Source organism: Ammospiza nelsoni, chromosome 4, assembly GCF_027579445.1.
Source record: "Ammospiza nelsoni isolate bAmmNel1 chromosome 4, bAmmNel1.pri, whole genome shotgun sequence".
Taxonomy (NCBI): domain Eukaryota; kingdom Metazoa; phylum Chordata; class Aves; order Passeriformes; family Passerellidae; genus Ammospiza; species Ammospiza nelsoni.
Window position 1 is genome coordinate 17,637,891 of NC_080636.1, and position 6,857 is coordinate 17,644,747.

General features: G+C 44.5%; 1 protein-coding gene across 1 annotated transcript in view; it reads right to left on the minus strand.

The window, feature by feature from the left end:
- JAKMIP1 (janus kinase and microtubule interacting protein 1) overlaps positions 1–1,939 on the minus strand; it is a 142,376-nt gene extending 140,437 nt beyond the window's left edge. Inside the window, exons 1-2 of the mRNA XM_059470993.1 lie at positions 1,907–1,939; positions 1,129–1,257 (exon numbers count right to left, since the gene is read on the minus strand). The gene's annotated coding sequence lies outside the window, so the exon portion shown is untranslated. The remainder of the gene's footprint in view (positions 1–1,128; positions 1,258–1,906) is intronic.
- Positions 1,940–6,857: the final 4,918 nt, after the last annotated feature.

A 6,857-nucleotide genomic window follows, 5' to 3' on the forward strand; every position in this document is an offset into this window, starting at 1 on the left:
CCAGGAGTGACCTCCTTGAACTTGTAGAGCTCCTCTCCCAACTCATGGGTCTCTCCACCCATGAGAAGAATCACCTTTTCCATGAGATCCAAGATTCTGGGCCCTTCTGTTTGAATCTCCAATATATCTATTCAAAGATTAGATTAGCATTAACAACCTAACCATGTGCACCCATCCAGAAACAAAAAGCTCAAACCTCAAAAGACCCCACACTACCTCAGGTGCAAGAAACAAAGTCATCCCAGTAAACCGAGAAGTACAAACAGAGCAGAGACAGAAAACAAATGTTCTAAGCCATACACAGTATCCCAGCTTTTGTATCACAGTAACTAATTTTAGCATTATTAACGAAAAGGCATGGGTTTTTTTTCAATGAAGAACAAAAACACCGTGTCAAAAGATAATTAAGGCAGAATTTAAAGGTCTTTAGAAAAACCTTCTTGCCTAAATGCACCATGAATTAGTGTGTCTTACAATCACAGAACACTTATTTTCAGCAAGTTTTGGAAAACCAACACAAAGATATTCACCCTTTGCCATATAAAACCTGAAACTGAAGCTGGCATCTCACAGAGATGAAAGACAGTAGACCCTAATAAGCATTACAGAATCCAACTCCTGGTTAAATATACAGGCACATCAAGCTTGCTGTCAGTGAGGCCAACAGTGTAAGAAGAGACAATACTGTTTACATGATGGGTTCTAAGCACAGGGTAGGGATCTCATTGAGCAAAAGGAATCTCTGAATGAAGTGGGTCTCAATTCCTTCCCCCTTATAAAATTTGCCAGGATTTATTTTCTTCCTTCTTCTAATAAATCTATTAATTTTAAAATAAATAATTACAGTCAGTTATCATTCATATAATTTCTTTTTGTTTTGATTAAGCAGTGTGGTGCATGGAAATAATTTGTAAGGCTAGTAAATTTATAAATACCTAACAAAAATAATTCTTGCTAGTTAGTTAAGCCTGTGTTCATCGTCCTCTAATTTAGAGATCCCACAAACCTGCAGTGACTTGCAGGCCTAGACACTGCTTTAAGGGCTGATGGAAAGAACTTTTTTTTTAAAATCTCACCTATCCACTAGAACAAATCAATCTTTATGGGGAACCAAGAGAGAAAAATTACAGTGTGTGCAGGTACTCCTGTGATCCAGCCCAGTGGAGTGATCCCATAGAAAATGCAAAGGAAGCCTCCAATTAAGGACGAGGTCACACTTAAGCAGAGATATTATGTAAATATCAGCCAGGCAGCACCCTGCAAAAAAAAAAAAAAAAATAAAGGCCTCATCCTGCCAGCCCTCCAAGGGCAGGCCTCGGGTGCTCTCCTCGAGCATCGCTGCCGGCAGGACCCGGCTTGCAGGAGCAGGTGCCAGCGCCGGAGGCTGCCCGTGGACCCCCGGCACCGCAGGTACGGCCCGGGCAGGGGCGGTCCGTCCGGGATGCTCCGGGCCGTCCTGCCGCCGTGCCGCGGCTACCGGCGGGGCTGGGGGAGCACGGGGAGCCCGGAGCTGTCCCGGCCCCTCCGCGGCCGCGCCCCGGCCCGTTGATGGCTGCGGGGGAGTTGCGGGAGGGCGGGGACCGGCAGGGACCGGAGGGTCGGAGCCGCCTCGCTCCGCCTGGGGACGCGCAGCCCCTGCCCCGCCAGGACCGGCCCCCCTTCCCGGGGCTTCCTCGCCCGTCGGGTCACCGGCACGGACGGGCGAGCGGAGAGGGGCACAGCCTCGCCCCGCCCCGGGATGCACTTTTTTCCCTTAGGCATCTCGCACGACCAAAGTCTCCGAGCGCGCCAGCATCCTCCCTCCCTCCATCCCTCCATCCATCCTTGCATCCCTCCGTCCTCCCTCCCCTGCCACGCCGTGCCCGCGCCGCCCCCGCATCGCCCACTCGTGCCCGCCGCCACTCACCCACTGCGCGGCCGGCGACGGCGGCAGGGCCCGGCCGATCCCTGCCCGCTCCTTCCCGGGGCTCCGCGGGCGCGATGCGGAGCAGCAGCGGCGCAGCAGCCGCACCTCGCTGCTGCCGGGTCCCTCCCCAGCTGTCACCGGCGGCCCGCCCTCGGGGGCGGCGGCGGCCGGGCCCTCCCGCGGCCCCGCCCCGCGCCCGCCGCCGCTCGGGGCGCGATGGATCCGCGATGGAGCCGCGATGGAGCCGCGATGGAGCCGCGATGGAGCCGCGATGGAGCCGCGGTGGATCCGCGGTGGAGCCGCGGTGGAGCCGCGATGGAGCCGCGATGGAGTCGCGGTGGATCCGCGGTGGTGGAGCCGCGATGATGGAGCCGCGATGGGATCCGCGGTGGATCCGCGATGGATCCGCGGTGGTGGAGCCGCGATGGAGCCGCTATAGATCCGCGATGGGATCCGCGATGGATCCGCGGGGCTGCGGCGCCGGGAGAGCCGCCCCGCACGCCACGGGCACCGCGTCCCCTCGCTCGGTCCCCGCTTCAGCAGGTGCGGGCACGTCCGGCACGGAGTGCCCAGGGGAGGGACCCATTTAATTTTTTATGTCACGCAAGAATTAGACACGGCGTTGTCAGATCAGCTCAGCTGCCGAACGCCTGTAAATCCTGATGCCATTTAAAACCTCGTTCTTTTGTCAGAATGGAAGAGAATATCCGCTCGAAGCTCCCGGGCCCGGGCTTTGCTGGGGGTTTCAATCCAAACTGACTTCTCCATGCATCGGCTGTAAATGCACCTTTACTAAAATGCTGCTCGTGGTTATATTTCTGTTGATCCAGATTCAGTGATGATCCAGTGATCAGCAGAAATGTGTTTCTGTGAGCCAAGCACCAAGACCTCAGAGATTGGGAATGGTCATGATAACTGGCTCAGTATTATATTGATGGTTCATACAGAATTGGTGTAAACTGGCCTCAAATCAAGGAGAAAATAAACCAGTTTACCACTCCATTTGTTCTGCTGTTGTTGCAGCTGCTGCTGTAGTGCTAGGTTTGTACTTATTTTAAAAAGACAAGATGGCAATGGGAAAAGAGATTTGAACAGGAAACACAATATACAAGAAACGTGTATCAGCCTCAGAACATGCTGAAAGAAGTAGGTTTGGTGGAGTTCAGCACAGACACAGCTCAGGGCAGCATCACAGACACAGAAATTTGAGAGGGGAACGCTTCAGTATTGCAGATAAAACTAACTCTATTGATGGCCACACTGAATGACTGAAATCCAAATTGGAATGCACATTTTAACAGTCAAGTCAATTAAACAGAAACACCTTATGAGACTAAAAGGGAATATGCATTGCTGGGTGATGTGAAGCATCACTTAAATCTCTTTCCAAAGGGAGGCTTTTCAAACAAGACCTAAAGGAATTCTTGTAGCCAGAATAGCCCCAAAAGTTCCTTCTCTGTAAGAGAAAATGCTGCTTTTGATTTTAAAAGCAATATAAGTTGAATGTCCCAGTTGTTGTTAATTGTTTCATATAGTTGATTTTTACCATTTTCTCAGAAAATTTCAGGTATAAATGTTGTATACTTCGGCTTTTAAAAAATGCCAATACATTTATTAGTGGTTGTGTTCCAAGTCTGGATTAATGAAAGCAGAATAAGCAGCTTGTTATGCTTTAGCTGCTATCTAAGTGTTCTTCATAAGAGTAGGAATCTGGGGCCTGAGTTCTAGCTCTGGTCAGGGAGAGAGGAAATTGGAGCTCATAAATAATATATGCATGGGTTCATATTAGTGTTATGTCTTGTGCAAGGATGGACTGTTGTATTCTGAAAAAAAGCAGGATGTTCTGTATAGGATTTGCTTGGTATGGGTTGGTGCATAGGGTTGTTACAGGCAAAATATTTTCTTAATAAATAATTTTCACTTGAACTTACTTGAAAATAAAGAAGAAAGTATAGTTTATATCTTAGTTAGCACTTTGTTTCTCAGTATTTTTCATTAATAAAAATGTTTCAGCTTTTTTTTTAATTAACATGAATTTTATTTAATTTAAAAGTGAGGTGATTATCTTGTCTGCACAGAGTCAAAAATATTACCTACCTGTCAGACATGGCTCTAATACCTGCTGTTCCGTTCATTTGGAGAGCAACCATCAGTCCATGAACTCTAAAGCATTCTTTCGAGAGCTTGGACTTTGATATCCACTAATATCTAGAAGCTGAGGGACACACTGCACTGTCTGTGCTGCACAGATTTATTGTAAAGATGGTCCCATCCCCAAAGAACAAGTGCTGTTAGTGGTCATGGAATAGCCAAGAGACTGGCGTATTAGATGAAAGTGAAGATTCATCATCTGGCCTGGTTTTTGTTTGCCTGCTTATTTACAGCAGTGTTGTATCTTACTGGAAGAAAACTACTGGGTCAAGCCCAAGTTCACACTGGAATTCAGTGGGTCGGCCAAAAATTAATCCTGATATATCCTGGTGACTGTGGTGTCCCTGCTGATGTGGGAAGGTTCTGAACAACACAAAGAGTGTGGAGCTGTGAAATCCAGAAGATATCTGCAAAGGAAGAGAAGTATTTTGCCCAGCTATCAGCTGATTTATTACTACTGATTATTTGGCCAGTGTGTTACCAGCTTCCTACCTCTGCTATTAGTGACTGCTAAAGCAGACTGAAGTATTGGATCTGAAAAGTGGTGTGTGAGACATCAGCAAGAAAATACTTGCCTCTGTTCTGAATTCCTTAAAAATCAATGCAAATTCTTCATTTATTTCAGGAGGAATAAAACTGACTCCTCAAAACTACACTTAAAAATGCCCTAAAAACCTTCTGGTAACTTTACAACTATGCAATTTAGAATTAGAAGCACTTTGATTTTATTGCACTCATAATGCAGTAACTATATTAAGTAGAAAGCAAAATAAAATTTCAAGGACAGGCCATAATTGAAAAGTTAATTCATTGTTAATATTGATATTCTCATTTTAAAGAGCTTTAATCCTGCAGACTAGCAGAAGAATATCAGACTCCTTGCTCTAAATTTGCCTTTTAATCCTAATAAAAATCTCTTATAAACAGAGGTGGTGCTCCTGTTCAGTTAAAGCTCAAAGCATGAGAAGTTTTTAAAACTTCAGTTCTTTTTGTAATGCCTTAAGCTTTTACATTCTTTTATTTTAAAAAAATCCTAGAGCACATTTGAAACTGATTTACACAGAGGGGACCAGCCTATTTGCTGCTGTAAATGTAAAAGTAGTGCCTTGATTTTTTTTTTTATTATTGTTGTTGTTATTATTGTTAATATTATCAATTCTATTATTTAGAAATCAGAAATACACACTCAAAGAACAGGGTTTTTTAAACAGTGTGTTTTTTCCCATTGAAATGCAGCCATCTGCAGGCAGTTATATAATAGTGCATAGCAACAGTACAACAATTATGTACAATATATGGCTATATTTAAAACTTCTTACAGCATTGAATGTTAATACTGCTCAGGACAAGAAAGAGAAAATTTCTTTTAGGGGGAACCTTGATTTTACTGACTATAATTATGCACTTTAAAGGATTTGGGTGTGATCTTTTATGGAAATGATTTTTCTAGAAAAGTTGGATTCAAGAACATCTCCTTCAGAAAGCCTGGGAGATTCAGAGTCATTGAAATGGAATGAGGTTTATTCTTCTAAGTTATTGTGGCATTGTAAAACTTGCAGTGGATTTGCATTTAAAACAGTCATGTTTTAGCATTCATTTAAGTTTTTTTAAGAAACACTATTTTCAGATTCAAGCTTTCTGGAAAGAGCTGGCCTGATTTTCTGTACTTGAGATGTGCTTTGCTCAGAGAGCTGGCTGCTAAGTGTCTGTGTATGGGGTGCCTGGGCTCTCTGCATTGTGGGTGAATCTCTGGCAAGGCTGCCCTGGCCCTGGAGCAGAGGTGCCTTTTATACACCCCAAGAGAATCTGTCTTGCTGTGCAGTTGTTACAAAATTCACAGTGGCACCAACACATGCCAAAAAAAAAAAAAAAAATCACCTGCCATGCTGCTGAATTTCAAAACACAGGATGCGTGTCTGCTGTTCCAAAGGGGAAGTGGTGCTGGAGTGTCCCACAGCTCACAAGGTGGGACCAATAAAGATTTGGCCAAGGTCAGAACCTGCCCACACCTGCCAAGAGTTGTGTGTGCATTGTATCAATTCTTTCAACAACACATAGTCAGAATCTAATTTTCTTTTACAAATGGTCAAAACACTGATATGACAAGTTGCAGTGTACGTTCTTGGAGGCGTTCTCCCATCTCCCATTCTCACCCTAGTGATGGGTTCTGCCTTAGGTGGGTGAAGGTATAATACCCAGAAATAGCATGTGTCACAAAATCCTGCTTTTAATAATTAACATGCACAGGTAAAAATAGTGGCCTAAGGAAGTAGACTGCAATTAAGAGTTGAAATATGTAGTTTAACAATCATAACTTGTGTTTCTGTATTGTACTGGATAGATTGTACAACATTCCTTTCTTTTGTGTGTCAGCACGTGTCTGAGCAGATATGTATGCACTTTTAATGTTTCCTTGCACCTGTTTTAGAGAAGTCACTTATTCCTTAATAGAGGGGGAAGAGTCTTCTGGAGATATACATCCTGAAATTAGGATTTATTATAGGCTTTATGTACAGCTGACTTGGTTAAAAGCTGCCTTGCTGTGCAGTCACCTATCAAATTAAAAATGACAATATAAATAGATGAAGTTAATGACTATGCTGTGGAATATGGGAATAAACATTTGACTCGTTAAAACAAAAGGGCAAATGGAAGATTCACAATATATTAACCCATTTGTGGTCAAAGATACTGCTATAGAAGGAAGCACTAGTGCTTTGGATGGCAATTGATTTCTCATGCTACACTACCTGCAGAGCCCTCTTTAATGCGTTGCTGAGATGATTAGCTGTAATAAGGA